At 43.5% G+C, this 14,840-nt stretch overlaps 1 protein-coding gene and 1 long non-coding RNA gene across 2 annotated transcripts in view; one reads left to right on the forward strand and one right to left on the reverse strand.

Moving 5' to 3' along the window:
• The window catches only part of LOC138167051 (uncharacterized), a 12,953-nt gene extending 12,191 nt beyond the window's left edge, over positions 1–762 (reverse strand). The window contains exon 1 of the long non-coding RNA XR_011169800.1: positions 348–762. This is a non-coding gene — a long non-coding RNA (uncharacterized lncRNA). The remainder of the gene's footprint in view (positions 1–347) is intronic.
• The window catches only part of CACNA2D2 (calcium voltage-gated channel auxiliary subunit alpha2delta 2), a 442,652-nt gene that overhangs the window by 109,192 nt on the left and 318,620 nt on the right, over positions 1–14,840 (forward strand). The window lies entirely within an intron of this gene.

Raw genomic sequence — 14,840 nt, forward strand, 5'->3', positions numbered from 1 at the left:
AGGAGGAGGAGGAGGAGGAGGAGGAGAAGAAGGAGAAGAAGGAGAAGAAGGAGAAGAAGAAGAAGAAGAAGAAGAAGAAGAAGAAGAAGAAGAAGAAGAAGAAGAAGAAGAAGAAATAGAAGAAGAAGAAGAAGAAGAAGAAGAAGAAGAAGAAGAAGAAGAAGAAGAAGAAGAAGAAGAAGAAGAAGGAGAAGAAGAAGAAGAGGAGGCATTTTTGTAACACTTTGAACTTTGCAAAGTCCTTTATGTGTATATTCTCATGATCACCCTGTGAGAGAGATGTTGCGAGCACTAAGATTGCCACTTTATGGATGAGGAAAGTGCAGCTCAGAGAGGTTGTGACTTACCCGGGATCCCCCAACTTGTCGATATCAGAGGTGGAAATCCTGGCTCCAGATCCAGTGCTCCCTCCACCATAACAAGCTTCTCCCCTAGTGTCCAAGATATTATCGTTAATAAGTGGCCCAGTCAGCGCTCAGTCCCAGCTTTCTGGCTCTCATTTTTTCTACTACAGCACCCTGACAATTAGAGTCTCAGAGGCCCTTAGAGGTCATTTACTACAGCCTTCTTTTTTAACATAAGGGGAAACTGAGGCTCAAGATAGTCTGGGTTTTCTTCCAGCAGATGTTGATCTATCAGACTTTCGAGTAAATTCCCATCAATCAACACTCAGTGGTTTTCATTTGTTTATACTGCATGGGGGAGGCTGGGTATTCTCTCCAGCAGCTAATGGAGTAGGCCAGACATGGTGACCACATAGTGCAGGTGATAAGGAGAAAGGGAAACCTGATGTCATATCCTCTCAGCTTCTAGGAGAGAGAATACATTGCTTGGCTCCATAGGTTGAAAACCTCTTCTGCTCTTAGTGGGTCCTGGACAGGCAGTGAAATCTCTAGACCATAGTCATGGGATTTAGAGCTGGGAGGGACCTTAAAACCATCTAGTGCAACCCTCGTATTCTATAAATGCAGCAGCTCAGCCCAGTGCCTGGCAGATAGTGAATGATTAATAATGCTTGTTGACTGAGAAGTTGAGTATCACTAGGTCCTCTGTCCAGTGGTGCATATCCTAAGCCATACTGCACAAGCTTTGTCCATGTTGTTATTCAGTTATTATTCAATCATGTCAACTCTTTGTTGACCCTGTGTGGGGTTTTCTTGGCAAAGGCACTAGAGTAGTTCACCATGTCCTTCTCCAGCTCATTTCACAGATGAGGAAACTGAGGCAAACAGGGTTAAGTGACTTGCCCAGGGACATGCATCTGGCAAATGTCTGAGGCCAAATTTGAACTCAGGTCTTCCTGACTCCAGACCTGGTGCTCTATCCACAGAGCCACCTAACTGCCCTTTGTCCATATTATCTCTCAAATCCTCCACAGGAGATCTACCCAACATAATGGAGTCCTTCCTCCTCTCCTCTTGACTGTATATTGACATGAATGCACCACACACATTTTCCATTAGCTATTCCTCACTCTAACTATATTAACCAGCTCACCTCCTATTCTCATTGTACATATTTTTGATATCTTTTATGCCACTTCACATATGCCGTTCATAGTTCATAATATGCCATGGCCTATTTACACCTACCACGCATCTGTCTGTTGCCCTGTTGGCAACTTGCAATTTTGATTCTTTTAAGACTGTAGCATTCCATGACTCACAGTCATATAGCATCCCTAGAAAAATATTGGTGTTAAAAATAGGGGCTTGTGTTTCAGTAAGAACTTTGGGAGTCATTGAAAACAATGCAAAATTTTCCAAAGGCAGTCCATCCCTCTCCCTTCCTGCTCTGAATTCTCAGCCCAATTCTTTGTCCGTGTGTGTGCATGTGTGTGTGTATGCATGTATGTACTAATGGACCTGTCCTTCCAATTTCTTATCATAGTCTAGGCCGTCAGAATTCTTTATCCACTTGGTCTTTCTTGTTTGAAAAGTTAGACTAAACTCTGTTGAGTCTTTACATATTTCAGGAGGTTGCAGTGTTCCGAGGTTTGATGTACCCAGAGTAGTGTCTACAAGTGGAAACATCTGGAGCACTTCACCATCTTTAGGGAATCCCTTTCTGGTTAGGATCTTGTTCTGGACATCTTCCATGACCATGGTAGGCACCTTTGGCAAATGTATGTCTCCCTGATTCATGCTTCATTTCATATTAATCAACCAATAACATTTATCAAGCACCTACTCTGTGCTCAGCACTGGGGATACAAAGAGGAAAAAGGCAGTCCCTCCCCTCGAGGAGCTTACAGTCTAATGGAGGAAACAACATGCAGGCAAATAGATACAAAGCAAACTATGTAAAGGATAAATGGGAAACGGCAGAAGGAAGGCACTGGAATTAATTGAGAAATCAGTGGATTGTCCAAGTTATTTCTGTTCTGGTGCTTATGAAGGAACTGTGTACGGTGATCACATATACATTTGTTATTGACAAATTATTGAGGATAACATTTAAGGCTGCATTTTGTTCTGTTGGATAAAATAGGATTTTTTCCCCTCACCAACCAACAATAAGCCCAGTGGGAAACTTGTAGGCTCTGCAGCTTTCAGTCAGTTGAGTGACTGTTAAAATGTGCAGAATATAATTGGTGAAAACCTGCCTGTTCCTTTTACATATTTTCATCAAGAGCGAACATTTTCCAGAAGAAAAAACTGAGTCAAATGTCAGAGGAAAGTATGCAAATCTTCCTCTAGAAACTTCCCCTACAGCCTCATGCTGATGACTGACCAGAGATCAGGAATCTCTCCTTCTGAGCTAGAATTGAGCTGCAGCAAAGCTCAACCATGTATTGGAAGGGTCATTGACATGGTTCCTGAGATGGCCCACACATGTGATTCCTGCCAAGAGAAAGATGCAAGAGCAAGTGCTCTGGAAGCTCTGAGTGGAGGGAGAAGGTTACTATAGACTGGGGCGGGGAGGGGGAGGGGAGCCTTCCCTGACTTCCTGGTGGAGATGACATTTGAGTTGGTCTTCAAAGAATGGGGAATTAGATGGATGGAAGGGCAGAGAGGGCACTCTAATAGGGATCCACATGAGCAAGAGCACGGGAATGGCAGGCTGCAGGTTGTGTTTGGGGTGCTGATAGGTGTCCATTTTGGCTGGAGCTTGGAAAGGCAAGATGGTGGCGGATGTGGAGGGCCACATCAAAGGAATTTGAACCTTAGGCAGCAGGGAGCTCCAAAATGAATTTTGAACAGAAGAATAATAGAACGCGGATGATCTCGATAGTAAGGCTTGGAATCAAGTCATTCAACTGTTGTTAAACCAGTTGATTTCTCCATTTTGTCTGTCATCGTATTGTGAGACTTCTTGCTGAATTCCAGGCATATCATGTGTAGGATCTTCATCTAACCCATTTAGGTTGTCGCTAGTACCAGATTGTAGAGTGTAGAAAAGAGAGATATCAATGAGGACTGGAGTGTCCTTTTGTCATGGAACACTAGAGACAAATGGGAAGTGATGTGAGGTTCAACCCTCCGATTTTTCAGATAAGAAAATGAGAATTAAGTGGCTTGCCCAAGAGTGCATGGTTCACAGGTAGCAGAGTTGGGATCAGAGCCCAGATCATCTGACTCTAAGGCCAAAGTTCCCATCACTATACCTTGTTGCACCCTGACTTCCAACCTAGAGCTCTTTCCTCATTTAAGAAGTGATATTTGAAATATGATAGCATTTGTATTTAAATTTGCTAAATATCGGGAATAAAGTCAGGGAACTAGGTGAAGGGAAGAGAGAACATGAACAAAGATGAGGAGGTGGGAATAAACTTGGTGTGTGTGATGGACAGAGAGGAAGTAGGCTTGACCTCAGCAGATGGCCCTTGCTGGGAAGCATCAGGTGAGAACTGGGGAGGTTGAGCCATGCTGTGGAGGATTAAGAAAAGGTGAGTTTGGATTTGATCCAAAGATAAGAGGGAGCCATCATGGGTTCTTAGACAGGGGAGTTGGGTGATAGCAGAGCTGGGCATTGAGAAAATTGAATTTTTGGCTTACAAAAAATGGAATGGGAGTAGGAAAAGACAAGAGGCAGATAAGAAGCCGATGAAGACCCTGCCCACTCCCCATGTAACTACACGTTTCTCTCAACTCCCCACAGCCACATGCTTAATTTCTACCTCTCTGACTTTCCCCTCACACCTACTTCCAAATTTTTTCTTTCCAAATCATTTCTGTCCTGCCCTCCCCCATACTGACTGATTCTGCCTCCTGGAACACCATTCTATGTCCTCACTATTAATCCATGCATTTCGACTCTTACAAACCATCTCTCTTCTCTTTAAAGCTTCTCTTCTCTAGGAAGTCCTCCCTAATTAACCACATTCATTGTTTTAAAAATTAGTCCTTGGAATGTTTTGCATGATTGCATATGTTTGGCCTATATCTGATTGCATGCCATCTCAGGGAGTGGGGGAGGAGAGAGTGTGATAGAATTTGGAACTCAGGACTTTAAATTAAAATGTTTAAAAATTAGGGAAAAAAATTGGCCTATCACATCACATACCTAACCCCTTGTTTATGAAATCATATCATGAAGGACTAGTTCATACCTTCAAAACCAGGAGAGCCCCCGAAACACTTCCTCTGTGTGCAGCAGGGGAAAGAGCCCAGGAACTGGTATTGAAAGCCTTGGGTTTTATCCCTGTATGTCCTTGGGCCAGTCCCTTGCCTTCTCTGGCCCTCAGTTTCATCATCTGAAAGGGAGGTGGGGGAGGTGTCAATAATATTGCACTAGAGGATCACAAGATCCTGTGGGGTAAATGGTGCAAGTATTTAGAGTTCCATCTTTCAGATGATAAAACTGAGACCCAGAGGAAAGTCGTTTTGTAAGCTACAAAGGGTTATAGAAATGAGAGCTTTGTTTATTTGTTCATTATTTTACTTTCTTTTGGAAGTACAGACTGCATTTCTTCAGCCTCCCCCGGCCCTTTCTACAAGATTAGTTTTAGTAGGCAGACAGGAAAGAATAAATACTAGGAGATCCCTCGGGATGGGGGGTGGGGCGGGTAGCACAGAGAAGGGAGGGGGGAACACTCTGCTAATTAGAATAGAGAGGGCAGACTTTAACAAACACAGAGGTGCTGTTCAGGCTCCCACGATGTGGATGGTGTGAAATGGCTGTTTGCAGTGTGTTTCCATAAACTGTGCAGTTGGGTGAGTGTGGGGGTGTGAGAAATGGAGAGTCAGGGAGAGTGGGGAGGGAGGAAGGGCTGCTGTTTGCCAGTTGTCAGGTAGAGAAGTAATGATACCGAGGCAATAAATGGAGGAGAGGGACGCTGATGGCTGTGTCAGAGACAGGGTGAGAACTACTTAAGCAATTAATTAGCAGAGCTGAGAAGTCGAGGTTTGGCTCGGAAGAGATCATTCACTGGTGAGCCCAGACTCTGCTTCCCACAGGCTGCCTCACCCCCTCCAAGGATAAATGTTTCCCTGTAGACTCTGCTGCCTTACACTAGGGCTATTACGGGCCCTCCAAAATCGAGACAGGATTTGTTGTTGTAGATTTTCTTCCGTTCTCCTCTTGTTTCTGGTATCTGTTGTCTTTCTCCCCTCCCTTCCCCTCATGCCTGAGGGATGAGAAAGTCTGGCCTGTCCCCTCAGCCTTGATCTCTGGTCTGTTTTTGTTTGTTGTTGCTGTTTTGGGGTTTTTGGAGGCAGTGGGGTTAAGTGACTTGCCCAGGGTCACATGGCTAGTAAGCGTCTGAGACCAAATTTGAACTCAGGTCCCTGGACTCCAGGGCTGGTGCTTTTTCCTCTCCACCACCTAGCGTCCCCTTCCTGGTCTGCTGTTGAAAAAAATTGGAGAAGAGATGCTTTGCTTTGGAAAAAAACCTTGGACTGGGAGTCAGGAAGTCATATTTTTTTTTCTCCCCCATATCCCAAACTAAAGTCATCATCTTCCCTGCTCTATCTGATAAAAAAAAATTAGTCCCGATACTTATCCCCTCACAATCTTCCTGTTTCTATTAGTGACACCCTCATCCCACCAGCAGCACAGGCTCAAGACTCCAGGCATCTTTGACTCTTCCCACTCTCTTAATCTCCACATCCAATTCATTAAGTCCTGTCAATTCACTTCCATAATAGCTCTCCTGTCTATCCCTACTCAATACGCACACTACTGCCAGGCTGTCAGATGGTCATGTGACCTAAACTAGTGTTCTAGCTTCTTAACTAGCCCCCTGTCCCGAGTGTACCCCCCACACAACACACACACCTCTCCAATCTGTCCTTTATGTAGCTGCCAAAATAATCTCCCCCAATGAATTATGCCCCTTCCTGCTCAAAAACTGTCTGTGGATCCCCATTGCCTAACAGATACAATATAAACTCCTGGGCTGGTATTTAAAATCCTCCATCATCTGGCTCCAGCCAACCTCTCTAGCCTTCTTTGACACTACTTCCTTTCATACAGTCTCATTACAGCAAAAATCATGGTCCCAGCTTTTCCTTGATCTCAGTTTGCTCTCTCCCACCTCCATGCATTTGTATAAGCCATTTCTCATGCCTAGGATGTACACTACCTTCTCATTCTGCCTGCTGGAATCCTCTTCAAAACTCAGCTCAGATACCATCTCCTCCATAAAGTTTTCCCTGATCCCTGGGGCTGAAAGTGACCTTTTCTTCCTTAAATTTTCCTAGAACATTTGATCACTCTTTTGCCCTTGTCACCCCTCACGGAGGAGGGAAATTTGACTTCATAAGTATCACTGAAATATGGTGGGCTGAAACCCATGCCTAGAGCATGATGCTAGATGAGTATGCCTTATTCAAAAGAAATGGAACAAAGTGGTACATGTGACATGTAACATTATATACTTAGAAGAATTACCTACATGGTAAACCAGGAGCCAGAGAAGGAAAGCATGGTGAAGGGAATGTAGTTGAAGAACAATGGAGGAATAAACAGAAGTGATTTTGTCACTTGAGTATTCTGTAGAGCACCTTGAGAGAAAGAGGAAATAGATGAGGAATTTGGGAAACATCATAATTCTGGCCCAGAGGCATGATAGAGTAGTGATGGGGGATCAGAGTAGATAATAATTTCTTGACTAGCCTAGATAATAATTTGATTCTTTAAAAGATGGACAAAGCAACAAGGGGAGATTCTGTTTTACTGAAGAGGGGAAACAGGTTGCTGGGTTAACAATGATGGAAGCCTTAGGGATAAGTGATCACTCCCTCCTAAAGTTCATGGGACAAAAAGAAAGGAAATCTGGAAACTATCTGATGTGCATCCCAGGTTTTTTGGAAAGCAGTTTTCAGTGTTCAAAAGAAGAATTGGTAGAATCTCATAGACTTAAATTTTACAGGGAAGTCATTCCAGATGGGATGAGAGCTGTGCAAGAATGAAATTCTAGGCAGAAACTGGGTATAGACCAGCATCTCACAATATATACCAAGACAAGGTCAAAATGGGTATATGATTTAGGCATAAAGGGGTAGCTATCATAAGCAAATTGTGGAAGCATGGAATATCTTAACTTGTTAGATCAATGGATAAGGGAAGAATTAAAGACAAAACAAGAGAAGAGAGTATTACAGGTAGTAAAATGAACCCTTTTGATTACATTAATTTTTTTTTAATTTGCACAAACAAATCCAATGCAGACAAGATTAGAAGGAAAGCAGAAAATGGGGGGGGGATTTTTACAGCAAGTTTTTTTGATAAAGGCCTCATTTCTAAAAGAAAGATATAGAGAATTGAGTCAAATCTATAACAATATGAGTCATTCCCCAATTGACAAATGGTCAAAGAATAGAAACAGGTAGTTTTCAGACAAAGAAATCAAAAATATAGTCATATTGAAAAAATATGTCATATGAAAAAATGCTCTAAATCATTACAGATTAGAGAAATTCAAATTAAAACAATTCTGAGGTACCACCTCATACCTATCAAATTGGCTAATGTGACAGGAAGAGAAAATGAACATTTTGGAGGGGATGTGGGAAAATTGGGACACTAATGCTTTGTTGGGGAAGTTGTGAACTGATCCAACCATTCTGGAAAGCAATTTGGAACTATGCCCAAAGGGCTATAAAATTGCACATACCCATTAACCCAACAATACCATCACTAGGTCTATATCCCACAGAGATCAAAGAAAAAGGCAAAGTAATGGTAAAGAATGAAATTCTAAAGATACAAAGGGAAATAATTCCAATGAGGAGGGGGAGGAGAAAAAATATATATATTGTCTAACCAGACTAATGTGGATGCACAATAAATTTGCTAATCAATTTAGAATGTTAAAAAGAAATGCAGAGATGAAAACAAACCTGAGCAGGAGAGGACAAATATAAAGGCACAGCTTCCCCCTCTTATCCTCGGGACAAGGGAAAATGTTGACCCTAGCTTCCCCTCTTAGTGAAATAGTTTCCTATTGTCCTATAAAATAATGCCAGGAATACTAGAGTTAGAAGGAGCTGAAACTGATGAGGGAAAATGAAGAACAAAAAGGGTGGGTTTTGTAAAAAGTATATTAGGAGGAAAGAGGAAGATCAAAGATGAGATGAAATATTTTCTTGGTTTGGATATGATAGTGAAAACTGGCAGCAGAGAGAAGGCAGAACTGCTCAGTCCTCTTTTCACTTCTGTTTTCTCTGAAAAGGAGAGTGACTTTTGCTCTAGAAATGACAAAACACAAACAGCTCATAGGGAGTTAATACCCAAGATAAGACAGTAAGAGAGCCCCCTCGATGCCCTGGATGAATTCAAGTCAGCCAGCCAAGATGAACTACATCCTTGGATCCTGAAAGAGCTGGCAGATGTTATTGCTAACTCATTATCAGTAATATTTGAAAGATTGAAAAACCTGGAGGAGGGGAGAGGAGATATTACAAGATTGGAGAAGGGTAAATACTGTCCCTATCTTCAACAAAAAGGAAGAGACTGCAGTCTGCACATTGTAGGCCAGTGCTTTTGACTTTAATTCCTGGAAAAACATTTTAGAATGACTCATTAAAGAGATGACTGATGGGCATTTAGAAAGCAAAGGTCATTACAAAGAGCTAGACTTCATCAGTTCTGGGTGATGCTATAGTTCTAGACAAGCTATAGTTCAGACAGGGAGTGGGATGGCCAAGATGGTGAGAACACTGAGAAGTGTGCCATACGAGGTTCATGTGAAGGAACTAGGGATATCAATCAAGAGAAGAGACAAGGAGCAACATCTCTTAAAATATTGGAAGGGTTATCATGTGGACAAGGAACTGGGTTTCTGTTCCTAGACCCTAAGGGCAGAATGAGTAGCAGTGGGTAAGAGTTTCAGGAAATTGGGGTTAAAAATGGAACAGAAACATCTGTCTCCCCAGAACTCACAATCTAAACTTAAAAGCCAGGATACAAACAGGAAACTGCTAGGGAACTGGACATGAACAATGATTAAGTGTAAAGCATGAGTATTACAGACAATAAGTGCCAGCTTATTTCAGGGTAGAGAGATATTGGCTTGTGTTGGAGTAAGCAAGGCTTCTGGGAGGAAGTGGGACCCAAGCAGAGCCTTGAAGGATGAGAGCTGAATTGGATTAGTCAAGGAGCAATGACTAGTGCATTCCACGGAGTCAAGAATAGCATGAGCAAATGTAGAGAAGGTTTGGGGGCAGGAAAGGCTAATGGAGCAGGAAAGGTAAAGAGGAAGATTGAGATGATGGAGGGCCTCTTATCATGCTAGAAAGAGTGTGTATCACCTTCTAGGCTTGGGATATTGTGTACATGTATGTGTGTGTGCACGTGTGTATGTGTGTAAACAAGAAAAAGATATGATGAAAGCATTTATTGGAAAGATCCTTGAACTGGGAATCAAGAGACCTTGGAGCTAGTCCTAGCTCAGCCAGTAATGAACTATGACTCTGCCCAAGCCACTTACCCTCTCTATGCCTCAATTTTTCCACTTGTAAAATAGAGTTGCTGAACTAGGTAATCTAAGAGGTCATTACCAACTTCAAAATTGTTTGGATCTTATAAATGGCTGGTTGGATTTTTGTGGATTAAGTAGAGAAGCAGAAAGGAGAGAACAGCCCAGCTGTTACATAGTCTCTGGGCATGATGCTATGAAGTAACACGAAATAATATCTCCAACCCCTCCAGGTTTCTACTGAATGTATCCATCAACTAGTCTTCTGCAGGTCCTCACAGTCCTTGTTCACAGCTCTGGAATAGGCCTTAAAGAAGCCCAAAGCACAAGTTGGGGAAATGATATGAACACTCATGAAAGGAGGCAACAAGCATTTATTATGTGCCTACTGTGTGCTAGCCACTGGGGATACAGAATCAAAATGATAAAATAGTCCCTGGGCACAAAGAAGGTAATATTCCCAGACAAGCAAATATACCCTTCAAGAACAAGAGGGAACGGCAGCATTAGTATCCCTCCTCCGCCCACCTCAGATTTATTTCCAATGTAAATAAAAGAGGGGGAAAATGTAAAAACCTTCAGCAAATATACTCTTCAAGAACAAGAGGAAAAAAACAATCTAGCATCCTTCCCCCACTCACTTCAGATTTATTTCTACTGTAAACAAAAAGGGCGTCCCGGGGGGGATGATTTCAGGTCCCAGTGGATCTTTTAAGGGTAGAATGAACTTGCAGGGGAGCAAGCGGGCCCCCTTTTCTTGCCTCATCTTCCTCGAGGTATTCTCAAAGGGGGCTCACTCCTGCCCTGCCTGCTCTGGCCTCTGAGCAGGAAAGGAAAGGGAGGAGGAGGGGCTGGGGCTGTCCCTGTAAGAGAATGAAGGGCTAGCCCTTGGCCCCGTGCCCCCGGAGCTGTTCCCTTTGCCAGAGGCTGCTGGGCCAGCATGTCTGTACCTCCTGTTGCTCTGCATTAGTGCTGTCATGTGGAGAAAACCCAGAACCTGGGGTCAAGTGCTAACCATTTATGCCGTTATCAGATATTTACTTAGGGAGAATTTCATTATACTGAATCTACAGGCTTTGAATAAATTGGTGTGCGGCAAATTTATTCTTTTTAAAAGAGGGACTTTCACACTGGGGAAAACTTTTAAAAAGAACATTTATACAAAAAGCAATTACCGTGCCAGTAATTTGTATGTATTCTCCCAGCTTACATTGCTTGGCGACGTTTGTAGTTGAATATGAGCTGCTCGCCCCCAGCAGCTATCGAACTGGATCCAGTGGGGAGAGTGATTATAGGGCTGCCAGGGGGAAGGAGGAGGATGTCAGAGAGCGGAGGCCATGGCCTGAGCAGGGCCGAGGGAGGCAGGCCGGGCCCCGACAGGGGCCGCGGAGGGATTTGGGTGGGGGAAAGAGCTTGGCAGATCTGGGAAAGCTAAGTGGATTTGGGTGGAAAACCTGGTGCCTCTTGGAAATTTTCTCCCTGCAAAATCCTCTCTTTAACAAGGTTATTCCATTAACAGGTGCTCAGTGAAATAGCTCCTTTCAACGCCTCTCAATAGAGAGCAGTGCCACTTACCGGGCGTTATGGCTGCCTGACAGGTCTCGTACAGGTGTATTATTGAGCATCGAGGGAGAGGGCTGGCCGAGAACCCCTGCTGCAGAACACATTCCAGCGTTCGAGGCAGTCCCGGCCCAGTAGCCCAGGCCCGATGGGCTGGAACGCAGGGAATTGCTGCCTCACGTGGGGACTTTTTCCCCCTCCCGAGGAGAAGATAATGGGCACTCTTGATTTCCCTTCTCCCCCCTCCCCATTAGTGCTGGCTCTCGGGATCTGATACATTATGTAAATTGTCCCTGTTGCTAAGTGGCGCAGAAACTGGCAGAGAAGAAGCCGTTGCTAGGTCTTTAGACTTTTGGGGGGAAGAAATGGAAAGTGCTGGGAGCCCCGGAATAGGATTCGGCTTAAGTGGACACCTACTGTTTGAAAAATCTCCCCCACAAAAGACTAACCTTAGCAGGAGACTCGTCTCCCTCCTCAGTCCAGGAGGCTCCCCCTTAGACAAGTGACTTCTTAGGTACAAAGGCCATCTTTCCATGCCAGGCCGGTGTCTCCCTGAAGTCAAGGGCAGTATTTTCCGCTTAAATGGCAGACTCTGAGGCTAGGGCCTTGCCTCCCCCTAAGAATGGGATCTCCCTAAAGGCAGGAGCTGTGTTCTCCTTATCTTCTCCTTCCTCTTCCTTCCTCTCTATTCTCTTCCTCCTCCACCCTTGCCTCTGGTCGGGATGGGCTCTGCTTTGCTTCCCTTCCATTCATTCTGTTTCTTCGTGTTTTGCTGTTAACTGCTGAGCTGGGTTGAGTAAGACAGGAAATCAGAGTCTGCAAATCTTCCACAAGAGGTTAAAGGACTTCCCTTCACCTTCCAAAGTTTAGGGACTTAAAGTTTTCACTTGTTCACCAGTCGTGGGCTCAGCACCCAGGTAAAAAGCATTTCTGCTGTCGATATCACTTTTCTTCATGCTAACTTTGTGATATTTATGGAGGAGTATGATTCTGTGGATAGAGCTGGCCTGGACAGAAGGACTTGGGTTAAGTCTCCCTCCTGAGTGGCCCTGCCCAGGCAATCTGTGGTTAACCAGGGTTGACCTCTCAGTGATCTAGGCAACTCTCTAAAACAGAGGTTCCAACAGTGCGGTCTATGAATTTGGATTGGGGGGGGTTTTATTTAAAATTGTTTGATAACTGCATTTTGATATAATTTTTTCCATTTTAATAGTATTTTGTTTTTTCTAATTATATGTAAAGACAAATTTTAACATTCATTTAAAAATTTTGAGTTTCAGATTTTCCTCCCTCCCTCTCTCCCCTCCCCTCCCCTAAGTAATTTGATATAGGCTATATATGTGCAATTGTGTAAGACACATTTCCCTATTAGTCCTGTTGTGAAAGAAGAAGCAGACCAAAAGGGAAAAAAAATGGTTTCCATCTCAATTGTATATACTTTATCATTTAAAAAACATTCCATAGATTTATTAGATTGCCCAAAGGGGTTCATGATTCCAAAAATGATAAGAACCCTGAGACTAAAACTCTACAAAGATGGCGGCAGCCCCCATTGGTAAAGGTCTCTCCTCACCTGGGAGTTCCCTATATCCAGGAAATCACAAATCCCTTGTAAAGAAAATACATAGACACATATGCTTACATGGATATGTTAAGCCTTTATGTTAACACTCTGCCCCAGAAGAACAGAGACCTCAGTGCTGTTGAACTTGCTGGTGTGGGGTAGGTAACTCTCAGTTGAAAGACATCCCTGGGATGGAAAGAAGGAGATAGTTCCTCTCAGCAAGGACACAGTTCTATATTCTCAGCTAGTGAACCATGGCCTTTGTCAGATTTTTCTCTGGGCTCAGGCTGCTCCACAGATCAGGTGATGAAAGGCATCTGTATTAAGAAAGAGGTTGGAGAGCAGGAGACCTAAGCCTGAAGCTCATTGGAGCATAGATTTCAAGTTGAGAGGGACCTTACTTAGCAGCCAGCTAAGTTCCCTTCTTTTATAGATAAGGAACTGTAGCTCAGAGAGGTTGTGATTTACCCAAGGTCATATGGTAAAGGGCAGATTCGAACCCAAGTTCTCTGATTTCACTACAAGCACATAGGTATATCACCCTTTGTGGTATAGAGGAAAGAGAACCCAACTTTGAGTCAGAGGAGCTGGCTTCAGGTCCTGCCTCTCTCTTTCTTTATCTAAGACATCACTTGGGCTTCCTGAGCCTTTCTTTCCCTATCTGTAAAATGAGTAGAATACTTTCACTCCCTACCTCTTAGGACTATTTTAAGAAAAGTGCTGTGTGAACCTTTAAGTACTGTTGAAAAATTCATGAGGGCAGAAATTGTCTTTTACATCATTCTGTATCTCCAGCACTCAGCCCAGTGCTTGGAACATAGTAGGTACTTAAATATTTTTTGGCTGACACTATAGAAATAGGTCATTTCTGTGTATAATACCTCTATGTCTATAAATAATATATTTACATGTGGCCTACATATCTATATGTTTTCTCTATATAATACAGTAATTTGTGTATGTTTCTATTCAACCAAACTCTGAGAGGTCAGAAACCCTATCTTTTTACTCATTTCTGTCTCCGAGCTACATGTAATAGGTGCTTGATACATTTGGTGAATTGAATCCACCCTATACACAGTGACAGACTAAACTCCCTACAAGTGTGTCCCTTCCCTGCTTATAAATCATCACTGATGAAATTCTATCCAAACTCCTCAGCCTGAAATTCAAGACCTCTCAAGCTACGTTTCCAGCTTTTCTGCTCTTCCTTCTCCCTTCATGTTCTGACTCTCACTGGTGTTGGGCACCCCCATACTTCGTGCTTATTCTGGGCATCCTGCTTTCTGCTTGCACTGGTTCCCCACCCCACCTTCTTTGAAGGCTCGTCCTTTCTCCATCGGTCCAAATCATCTCTGTCTTTCAAGGCCCATTTCAAGTGCTGCCACTCCTCCAAGACTCCTATTTCTGATTCCTCCTGCCCGTCCTGATACCACTAACCTCTGACCCCTGATAGCCCCTCACAGTCCATACCACAACACTTAATTATATCCCTTATTGTCCATTGTGTGTGAGCCCTCCCCCTCCCTGCTCACTCCCAAGATTCTCCCTTATCCAGACCGGGTCTGGGTCTGCATCTCCCAAATTCTCAGAATATTCATGCTGAAAGGGATTTCAGATATCATCTGATCCACCCTCCTCCCAAACCTGCCATTTTAGCAAATGACAGAGCAGGGACTTAGGACTTCAACCAGGTCTGCACAGTTGAACCCAGGGTTCAGCAAAGACATGGTGATGGATGAAAGCTCTGATGAATTTCATTTCTCTCCACAGCTTTTAGAATCACCAGATTTAAAACACCTGCCTTTTCATGCCCCCTTACCTTTAAAAATTGATTTATCCCCAGGCCTAAAT

This window comes from Petaurus breviceps, unplaced genomic scaffold, assembly GCF_028583685.1.
Source record: "Petaurus breviceps papuanus isolate PSGF00001 unplaced genomic scaffold, PetGlider_PUasm1.0 227, whole genome shotgun sequence".
Lineage (NCBI taxonomy): Eukaryota > Metazoa > Chordata > Mammalia > Diprotodontia > Petauridae > Petaurus > Petaurus breviceps.